Source organism: Rhinopithecus bieti, unplaced genomic scaffold (genome assembly GCF_001698545.2).
Source record: "Rhinopithecus bieti isolate Rb0 unplaced genomic scaffold, ASM169854v2 scaffold_27898, whole genome shotgun sequence".
NCBI classification, from domain to species: Eukaryota; Metazoa; Chordata; class Mammalia; order Primates; family Cercopithecidae; genus Rhinopithecus; species Rhinopithecus bieti.
In genome coordinates, this window is record NW_016812636.1 from 453,966 (window position 1) to 466,029 (window position 12,064).

The window sequence follows — 12,064 nt, forward strand, 5'->3', positions numbered from 1 at the left end:
TTTCACACTCAAATATATATTTTAACTCGAAAATCTTTTTTTTTTTTTTGGTAAATTAGCAAATGAGCTATGTAACTCCTCTTACCTCTAATTCATTAATTATTTTAAATAACAAGAAAAATGCAAGGCAGATGTATTAGTCTCTAAAGACTAATAAATATATTAGTCTATTAGTCTCTAAAGGGACAGAACTAATAGAATAGATGAATATGTGAAGAGAAGTTTACTGGGAGAATTGACTCACATGATCACAAAGTGAAGTCCTACAATAGGCCGTCTGCAAGCTGAGCAGCCAGGAAGCCAGTTCGAGTCCCAAAACCGCAGAAGTAGGGAAGCCAGTAGTGCAGCCTTCGGTCTGTGGCGGAAGGCCTGAGAGCCTCTGGCCAATCACTGGTATAAGTCCAAGAGTCCAAAAGCTGAAGAACTTCGAGTTGGAGTCTGATGTTTGAAGGCAGGAAGCACCCAGCGTGGGAAAAAGATGGAGGCCAGAAGACTCAGCCAGTCTGGTCCTTCCACCTTCTTTTGTCTGCTTTTATTCTAGCTGCACTGGCAGCTGATTAGATGGTGCCCACCCAGACTGAGGGTGGATCTGCCTTTCCCAGTCCACTGACTCAAATGTTAATCTCCTTTGACAACACTCTCACAGGTACACCCAGGAACTATACTTTGCATCCTTCAATCCAATCAAGTTGACACTCAATATTAGCCATCACAACAGAAAATACAAATGAAACAAAATACGTATGAAATTTATTTCACTGTTCTTTATTCTTAGGCTTGTCATTTCATAGTACATTGTTTATGGCATTCGTGTACTTTTTCTGTTTTAGTGAAAGTAATTTTAAATCACTAGTTCAAGTTGTTGCAATTTTCAAAAATTTTCAGACTTCACCTGTTTCAGAGCTGGTTTACATAGCCTCATCTTTCTGATGTAACTTAATTAAATTACTAAAAGACACTAGGAATTTCTCATGGCACTCTCTTTTCTTTATTTCAAACTCTCTCTGATAACCACCGTAAACACAGAAAACTGGGGCAGACACACCCAGTGATGACCCTCAGTGAGTCACCTACTTGTAATATATTCTCATCTTGACAGTAGGTGAATTTTCAAGTGTTTCTGACCGACATAATATGGCAGTGGTGGTGGAATATCCCCCCCGTGATTATGTTACGTTGTATGGCAAAAGGGAAGGGATTTTGCAGATGTATTAAGGTTACGAATCAGAGATAATCTTGGATAGGCCTGACCTAATCAGGCAAACCCTTTAAAAGAAGATCTGGAGATCAGAGGGTCTCTCTCATGCTGAATGAACAAACAGCCTTGAGGTTTTCACCTGTGTGGGATGGCCTGAGCTTGGAAAACCATCCTAAGCTTCATAGGAGACCCCAGCGCTAGCTGACACTCAGCATGCAGACTTGTGACCCCTGAGGAGAAGACCAGGTTAAGACATGTCTGGCTTCCTGACCCATAGAATCTGTGGGGTAACAAATATCTTTTATTTTAAGCTGCTAAGTTTGTGGTAATTTGTTCGGCAGAAAACTAGTAAAATGAGTATAATAAAACCTATTTATTTTTGAGAAACACTATATGGTCTCTAAACCTCACACACAAAGAATAAGCATAGTAGATTAAGCCATGGTAACAGATAGACCCAAGCCTATGTTTCAACAATATGAAGGCACTTATTTGGTTGTTGACCACATAATGATTTTCAGCAATACCACAGTAACAGGAAGGCTTTACTCACAGTTGTTTAGGACCTTAGGGGGCCAGTGGCTCTGCCATCTCTGAACTAGCTTTTGAGGTCTTCCTTGGGATTCCCCTCCAGTTGGTAGGAAGGGGCAGAGAGCAAGAAGGAGTGTGTGGGGCAAGATTCTGGGATACACTTCAATCCCCCTTGCATCATATTGGCCAGAACACAGTCACATGACGGGTCACACAAGAGGGGCAGGGGACTCTGATCCAGCTTTGTGCTCCCTGAGCACAAAGAGGATATGAAATTTAGGGAATAATTAACCTTTTAATACACCTGTCAAGGTATTGCTAGAGGGCCTTCTTGACATACGAGGAAACCTAGGCTGAAAACAGATCAGTAACTTAGCCAAGGCCACTATGCAATGCCGTCTCTTGCTTTACCATTCTCTTTAATGGTCGAGGATGATATTTATGTAGGTAGAACCTGTATGCTACTTTTGTATAATTTGTTATAATTTCACAAGATGCTTTATGAAGATCTTTCGGTAATTCATTAATCCACTCAACATATAATTTTGTTCAATAAAGGGAAATGTGTTATGGGCTGGGACACAAACATGTTCAATGTATCACAATTACAGGAGAAGATTCAGTCCATGAGGAAGTCACTACTGTTCTATTATTTTCAGAAAACAGATCTGTGATCCAAAATATTTTCTAACTTGGAAAGTTGACATCTTGTTAGTAGCTGAGCCAAGAATCGAACTCAGGTCTCATTACTTCAAATTTCCTTTTTCAGAGCAACTATGCGCAATTCCCATTTTGTAAGGACGCATAAATAGCACTTCACAGTTTTTTCTTTTGAAAAACAAAAAATATATTTACCATATGACAAATTCCAGAGATGAATTTTGCATATGCTGAAGGGGAAAGATTACTTCACGAATATTACAGACTTGTGTTACACTTACAAATGTTTATTTTAGTACAAGGCAGTATTATTTACCAAAAAAAAATCTGTGACATAAAGCTTAAAATAGGTGTCTGACATTTTGTTTGGTACTGAAACAATTCACTTTTAAAAATCACTGTGATGGAACAAACAAGTTTACACTTCATCATTTGACATCATAGACAGCTTAAAAATAAATGTAAATGTTCTGAGTTTTAGTGTTCTTGTGTATCCATTGGGTTTAATACTCTCTTGACAGCATTTTTGGAAGGTATTATTGGCATAATACTCGCTGATGGCTTACATAGCATTCAGATACCAGCTTCTCAATCTCTGAAGTTGACAGCACGGTAAGAAAAAATTCAATCTTGTTTCTGCCTTTTTAGAATTCTGAGAAAGCTCTCTCCTGTCATTTAGAATCATGCTTCTGTCTAAACAATTTTTATTGACAAAAAAAGACTTAAACTGAACAGTGTGCAGAAAATGCTGTTGGAACAAAAATGAATGGAGAAAAAAACTTGATAATGATTGAAAAATGGATAAACAACCTCTCCTTCTCACTTCTAACTCTTTTGTGATTTTCTTGACTTGGGAAAAGCTTGGAAGTGTGATAAGGAAAGAGAAGTGTCTAAAACGTTGTCAACAGAGTGGGGTGTAATATAGGAGTGCAGAGGAGGGTGCCTGTCTATCTACATATATTGCCTGCGAGTACATCCATTCGTAAGTATTTAACTTTGCATTTTTTTATAGCCCGTGAAGGATTCATGACAACTTCAAAATATTTAATCAAGTACAGACCACTAGTCTGAGTGGTTGAGACAAAAAGGACAAGAGGAAAAGGAGGTTGTGAAAACAGCAACTAAATCAAAGAGTGAATTTAGAGTCAAAATAAATGCAGAAATCTTATAAGTGTACAAAAGGAAGCCACAAATCATATTCTAACTTTCCAGTCACCTTCACAAAAATGATCACGTACAGAAGTCAGTTTCATAAGAGCTTCCGAAGTCTGGAATGTAGGGGGGAAAGTAAGTCTATAGAAAACATGTTAAGTGGATTATCACAGGGAGGAGGTAGAGTCTCTTTAACAATTAAAGGGAAAATGCAAAACCTTCAGATTTTGTGTTAGTTTTCTATTGCTGTAAGAAAAAAAGTACCACAAATTCAGTGGCTTAAATTACATGAATTAATACACAGTTCTGGAGGTCAGAAGCCTAACATGGGCCTCGCTGGTTAAACCCTATATCCTTGTGCCCAGAGAATATTTGCTGGCAGGGCTTCTGGCTACTATCCATTTACCCTGAGATAACTTTGCCGGGAAATATCTCACTTTCATTAATATTTTTGTATCACTCTAGTGTATCGACTTTGGAAACAAAAGACAGCATTCTATTTATAGCATTCTGGTTTTAGTAGTGGTATTTCCATTTACAAAATGTAGTGACCCTTGGCTGCTGAAAATGTCCAATCATAGAAAACGCACCATTTCTGTGCCTGATGTTAACATTGTTCTCACACAGTTGTGGACCAAAGATTCATTTGATGAATCCGATTTTTCCGAAATAGACGATTGTAATAATTCAGACGGTTCTGATGTTGGTTCTGTTTAGAAATAACTCCAGGAACACTTTTTATATTTTAATTTCACATTGAAAATTAGATGTGCTTCAGTCTCAAAGAGTTTATGTAAAATTAAATGAGTGCTGACAATGAACTGCAGTTTTTTTTCTTTTTTTCTAAGCGGGTAAAGGGTTTTAAGATCAAAGTGTTGGCAGAGTTGCTCTTCTTTCTGGAGAATATAGGACAGAATCTTTTTTATTCTTTCCTCAGTTTCAAGAGATTGCCTCATTCCTTGACTCAGTGTCCCTACCTCCATCTTTAACGCCAACAATTGCAAGTCAAGTGCTTTTAACACTGTATCTCTCTAATTCTGTGTTATATATATATATTTTTCTAACCAAACCCACAAAGTGTTCTCCACTTTTAAGGGTTTGCATAATTAGATTGAACCTATTTGGGAAATCCAGGATAATCTTCCCATCTCTAGGTCAGTATCTGCAAAATATCCTCTGCCGCATAAGGTGATCTATTCACAAGTGAGGAGATTAGTGCTTAGACGTCATGGGGACAATTATCCTACCTACTACGAAAGCATAACCAGGACTTTATCATCATGTTCTTGACTGTTGATGATTGATAAAAAGATGGAAACAGTTTTAGTCTTTTATAGAAAACTATAATCAAAAGAAAATGCCAAAAACCCATAAAGATTTGATGCCCAAATAACTGTGGATTTTGAATCTATGTCTAACTGTAAGACAAATAGTAATAGAGAAAAGCACTTCTATGTCATGCTTCATATGGTCATATTTTGTTACTCACAAATGTGAAAAATTAAAAAAAGCTACAAATATCTGGTTAATTTGAGCTAGAAGAATAAAATATAAACATATTAAATATAAATCTGTATTGATATAGATTCTAAATGCACATGCTTTTTGCTCACCATGTAAATGCAAGGAGATATACCTTATAATATAATATGAAATGGAAGAAACTAGAAACATGTTGTACTACAAAACGGAACTTGATGTATAGAACAGAAAGGCACGTTAGGATCTTCAAGAAGATTTTCTGAAAGTTAAGACCTAAGCACCTCTTTTAAAATGTTCCTTGAAGCTTACATCTTGCAGTTCAATTTTTTTCAATCAGGAGGGAAAAATTAAAGTATAGGACAATGAGACATTTTGTGATTTTTAGGGATGTTGTACAGTCTCTACTACTTGTCCACAGAATCTAATTATTTGTAGTATTACGGTGGAATCATGTAAGAACTCTGAGCTAATCCTTCAGATTTCCTTTTCATAGTTCACTATGTTCACAATGCCATTTATGTTTTATTACAAATTATAATCTTTAATAGCATCTTTCAGACATCTCAATTTTTTAGAATTTTTAGGTAATGTTTTCGAAGTTCAGTCAAGAGTTACCTGAAGGGAAAGTCCTTTAACTGATCAAGGGTACACCTGGGTAAGCAGATTTACTTATATGGAATTTGCTCCAAGAATGAGCCACAAGAGAATGTTTTGGCAAGAAATGAGGCTTGCCTCTGATTTCCGATAAAGATTTGAGTTGAAACAGTGTGTGTTCACTTAATCTTGTTAAATGTAGCACAAAACACTAAGTGTATTAGAGCATGTACTTAAATGATAACAAACCCTGCTGTTAAAGCTAATAGGAAACAGTTCTTTTCTCATTGAGTTGCCACAATCAAGCATTCCTTCAGATATCATCATTTAGTATGACTTCTTATGCCTGACTATAATACACTTTGTGTTTGTAAGCCTTTGTCTTTCCTTATTGCTAAGCAACAATTTCATTTTTTCTCAAAGGTATAAAATTTGAGGACAGCACTGCTCAAATACCAACTAATGCAAAATGTACAAATATTTAAACTTAAGTTGGATAACTATGAATAAAAAAGGAGAATAAGAACTGAACCTCTGAATCTACTGATGGTGATTAAAAACAGGCAGTAAAATATTGAAACCAAGCTTTTCTATGGAGGACTGTTTTCTGCATTTAAATTTATCTTTGTATCTTAAGATTGCAGAGCTTGGTGGGCAGGGTGAGGAGGGCAGCCCTGCAGTGCAGTAGAGAGAATTCTTAAATTCATCTTCATCCTCTAAGAGGGTTTAGGTATACTCTGCCTTAAGGCAGGGTGATGACCTCTTGATCCCTTCCAGCATCAAGCACCTGTGAAGTAAAAAGCAGTTATAAAACCTTTAGAATACATCTTGAAATACATAGTTATAAAAATATAAAGAGCCCCTGAAGAATTGTCTGCATCAAGGAGCCAATATTATTTCTTACCTCTCTTTTAAATGTAACGTGAAAAATGTCCATTAAAACATTGTAAAGTTTTGTTTCCAATCTCACATTAGAACTCATGGGAATGGCCATATTCTTCCAAGCATCAGCTAGATGTGTATCAAAGTCTTAAGAGCTTATCATGAAACTACCATCCCTGATTCTTTTTCATAGTTATTAAGGAGCAAAATGCCATATGCCTGTCTTACCAAACTTCATTCTAATCTATTCGATAAATGAAATTGGTATAAATCGCCAACTTACTGCATCATTTTGGTTTTACCACAAATAATAATATATACGGGCCATGTTTGTGCCTTTAACTAGGCAGTTTTTGACTCTATGAGGTGGCATTCAATAATCAAGTAAAAGTAAGCTTCAGAATGTCCCTCAATTTGAAGAACCTACATGAAAGCGGAAGAGCTTTTACATAGACCAATTACGACTAACTTGAGTATAAAATATTTGGAGTAACCTGATCTCATTTTTATACCACTCATTCAAGTACAGGAGACTTATAAATAATATTGTTTAAAATCAACTACACGTTTTCAGTTTTGTGGGTAAAAATAAGGCTTAAGGATAATAATAGCTAGGGTAATCTGAGCCAAGCACTATTTCATTTGCCTTATTTTTATTAACTGATGTAATTCTCATGCTACCTTGTTATTATCTTCACTTTACCGAAGTGTATGCAGGGTCAAAATAGTGAAGTTGCTGAGATTACATTAGTAACTTCAGTGGTAAGGTCAAGGCTCAAATCCTATCGTTTTACAGTCTACCTGCCAAATCTCCTCATTATATATGTCAGTAGTGATTACCTGTGCCTTTTTTCAGTGTTCCCTTACATGATGTCTTCTTCCCTAATTCTACACGTTAAAAAGTGTGTCCAAAGTTATAAAGCTAATTAATGGCAATCCTAGGGAGAATACTTTGATTTATGAATTCCCAATTTTATTGTTTCTCCTATTATGTTTCAGTACTTCTAGATGCCCATTATCCTTTGAGGGGTGGGAGAAGAAGAGGCAAATCAATGAATTAACATTTTTATTATAATATCATATCCATATTGTGTGTGTTTTTTTCAAGGACTATGTGAGATTTACTGAAAGAGAAACAATGACTATTATATTCTAATGGGAGAGATATGACCGTTACCAAAAATATGGCAAACACTCAGATTTACCTTGGAAAGTTGATGAGGCATATAACTTAGAAAATCGTACACACATACACAAAGGCATATATGTATATACACACAGAGATGTCTTTTTACATACATGTATATATGATATATGTGCCTGGGTTCATAGGTATGAGCTACCATGCTATATATCAGACATTAAAAATGACATTCTTTCTGGCTTTGCTGAACATAAAATGATTCATGAAAGAAGCGATAGCCAATTTGAATCTTAAAAAATGGGTATAATATTGATAGCCAAAGTTAGGAAGGAAAGGCATTCCAATCACAGGGAAACGTGTGAGAAAGAAACTTGGCTCAAACCTCAGCATCACACAATAAACCCATGCAGCAAACCTGCACATGTACCCACTGAATTTATTTTTTTAATGAAAAACTTAAAAAGTAATAAAGACACGTAATTAAATAAAACCTAGCAAAGGACAATTGGTAACACTGAGTAAAAATACAAGGTAGGAAAAATAATTAGTGTAAAATAATTTGGAAAGAAAGTTAAGTTATATCCAGTTACTTCCAACTTCAGAATTTAAGATAAATTATTTCGGCTTTATGTGATAAACAGGACTATGGACTAGATATTTAGAGCTAATGAGGGCCAGAGTCCCAGTCTACAGATCAATTATGGCTAAATAAATATTTGAAGATTGGTTTAGGGTGGGCATAGGGGGAATGTGGCTTCTTATAATCTAATTTTTTCCTAAAATATGTTAGAAACAACCAAATCAAAGAGGTCAATGTTAATTATGCTTGTTAAAATGTAAGGTCCACTAGAATGTAAACTGAGGGCACAAGACATTGTTAATTTTGCCAACTTTTTTATCCCCAGACCCTAACAGTATAACTATTCCATAGCAGGCTCTAATGCACATTAGTTAAATGAATGACTAAGAAGGTCAACAGTTTCAAGCAGTAAAGTAATACCTAAATAGGAAGAGTGTCAATAGTTTAGTGGCTGAGGGGGTCAGATATATAAGACACAAGTGGAATAACAAATGGATTCAGTACAATGTTCAGGAAAGGGATAATAAAAAACATATTATAAAATGTCCAATCCTATTGAATGGTTGTTAAGGGTCATGTGATACCATTCCTAATACTTAAGATACAAGAATAAAATCAATTGTTTCAGGTACACTTATGCAATACATAAATAGTAGTTGACACTATGGAGAACAGTTTGGAGGTTCCTCAAAAAACCTGAAAACTGAGCTACCATATGATCCAGCAATCCCGCTGCTGGGTATGTACCCAAAAGAAAGGAAATCAGTTTATTGAAGAGATATCTGCACTCCTATGTTTCTTGCAGCACTGTTTACAGTAGCTAAAATTTGAACCTAAATGACCATCAATAGATGAATGGATAAAGACAATGTAGTACATATACACAATGGGGTACTATTCAGCCACAAAAAAAGAATGAGACCCAGTCATTTGCAACAACATGGATGGAACTGGAGATCATTATGTCAAGTGAAAAAAGCCAGGCACAGACAGAGAGCAGATGTCCTCAGTTATTGGTGGGATCTAAAAATAAAAAAAAAATTAAACTTATGGACATAGAGAGTAGAAGGATATTTACAAGAGGCTGGGAAAGGTAATGGGGGGCTAGTGGGGGTGGTTAATGGGCATAAAAATTAGAAAGAATGAATAAGACCTACTATTTGACAGCACAATAGGGTGACTATAGTCAGTAATAACTCAGTTGTACATTTTTAAATAAAGAGTGTAATTGGATTGTTTGTAACACAAAGAATAGAAGCTTGAGGGATGAATACCTATTCTCCATGTGCTGTGCTTATTTCACATTGCAGGCCTGTATCAAAACATCTCGTTTGCCCCGTAAACATACACACCTACCATGTGCCCACAAAAATAAAAATAAACATAAATAGTGGTCGAGTTAAGAAATAAACTTTCACATCATTTATGATGTGCTCTGGTTGGGAATGTATGTATGTATGTATGTATGTATGTATGTATGTATTTGAGATAGGATCTTTTTGCCCTGTCACCCAGGCTGGAGTTCAGTGGCACAGTCTTAGCTCACAGCATCCTCCAACTCCCTGGCCCAAGTGATTTTCCCACTTGAGCCTCTCAAGTAGCTGGGACTATAAGCATGCACCACTATATTCGGCTATTTATTATTATTATTATTTGTAGAGACAGAGTCTCAATAGGTTGTCCAGGCTGGTCATGAAATCCCCGCCTCAAGGAGTCCTCTCTCCTCTGCCTCCGAAAGTGTTGGGATTCCAGGTATGAGCTACCATGCCTGACTTAGCTGGGAATTTAAATCCCTAACCCCATCCTTGTCTGTCACCACTTTGTCCAGTGACATTAGGAACAATCAGCCAACCTTATCATGTTTATTAGTTTTCCATAAATGTTTTTATAAGAATTATACACACAACCACCCAGTTCCTTGATAAGTAGTATCCAAGAAAGATATTTTGTATATCTCTATTGGTAGATCATGCCATGGACTAGCAATACTCTTCTCTACTAACAGAAACAGAGTCACTAGTGTCTTTAAATCTAATCAGTTTATGAAACCCCAAAGCCAGTTCAAAAATCTCAGCCTTAAAACCTGCTTTTCTAAAACCACTCCACAAATCTGTATCAGTCAAGACTCTTCAGAGAAACAGAACCAATAATATAGATTTGTAGATCAAGAGATGGATTATCAATACATTTTATTTATATTTATTTGTTTATATTTATTTATTTTTTATTTTTATTTTATTTTATTATTATACTTTAAGTTCTAGGGTACATGTGCATAACGTGCAGGTTTGTTACATATGTATACTTGTGCCATGTTCGGAGTCTGGCTCTGTGGCCCAGGCGGGAGTGAGCGGCGCCATCTTGGCTCCCTGCAAGCTCCGCCCCCCGGGTTCCCGCCATTCTCCTGCCTCAGCCTCCCGAGGAGCTGGGACCACAGGCGCCGCCACCTCGCCCGGCTAGTTTTTGTATTTTTAGTAGAGACGGGGTTTCACCGTGTTAGCCAGGATGGTCTCCATCTCCTGAACTCGTGATCCGCCCGCCTCAGCCTCCCAAAGTGCTGGGATTACAGGGGTGAGGCACCGCGCCCGGCCATCAGTACATTTTAAAGAATTGGGTCACACAGTTACGGAGGCCAAGTCCCGAGATCCTCGGTGGACAACCTGGAGACCTGGGAGAGTTGATGGCGCAATTCGCTGTGAGTTGGAAGGCCTCGGGGCCTTACAGTTAGTTCCGCTGTAAGGCGGGAGAACAGTGTCTCAACTCAGAGTCAAGCAGAGACAAAGTTCTCTCTTACTCTGTCTTTTTCTATCAGGCCTTTAACCGATTGGATGAGGCCCCCCCACATTGTGGGGGACAAGCAGCTTTACTCATTCTACTGATTCAAATGTTAATCTCAGCCAGAAACACCCCCCCACACACCCCAGAATAATGTTTAACCAAATATGTGGGCACTTTGTGGCCCAGCTAGTTTGACATGTAAAATTAGTCATCACAAGTGGGCAGTTATTACCACTAATACACGCATGCACACAGGAACAAAACTGTTCTAGACTTTAAAAGGCATTCCTAATTATCTATAAATAGAAAGTAGAGGGAGGAATGTGTTAAAGATCTTCAGAAAAAAATGATAGGCCTCAATATTTGAAGTATTCTAGCTATTTATGAATTTCATGAACTTTCATTTGTGAATACATTATAGCAAGAGGGAAGAATTCATCAGGTTTTAAAAGAACTTGTCTCTGAAAAGTATAAAAAATAGATCTATACTTATCACTAAGCCCTTGGTCTCATTTCAATTAGATGTATAAAAAGAAACCAAGGTAAGCCATTTCACTCAGATGGGTTTATATATCCCTATGTGAATTAATTATAGGTTTTAGACGCAATTGGACTTTTAACATTCATGTGCATGTTGGATATTCTTAGATTATGCAAAAGATAATGAACAATTCCATAGGTGGTCTTGTTTATTGTCATATTTGCAGTTAATTTACTTCACAGTTCAGCTAACCCAAACTGAAGAGTAGTCATGTTTTCATTGTCAGGGTTTTAACTTGTGGAATATGGATGAACTTCAGCTGGGTCCTGGGGCTTTCTTGAAATTAGACACGAAATATTGAATGTACGTACATTTTCCTAAAACAAGTTCCATGGCTTTCAAGAAACTCTCACTGCCTATCAATTTCTTTGTTGAGATGACCATTATCTGCAGCTACAAGCTAGCTTTCAAAAGTAGTAATTTTAGTGCATTTCGACTCGGTGAAAATGACTTTGTCATACAGCTGTGGCTTAAAATTAAAAAAAAAAAAAGCATTGTCTACTGTACTGTTTTATTCAAGAA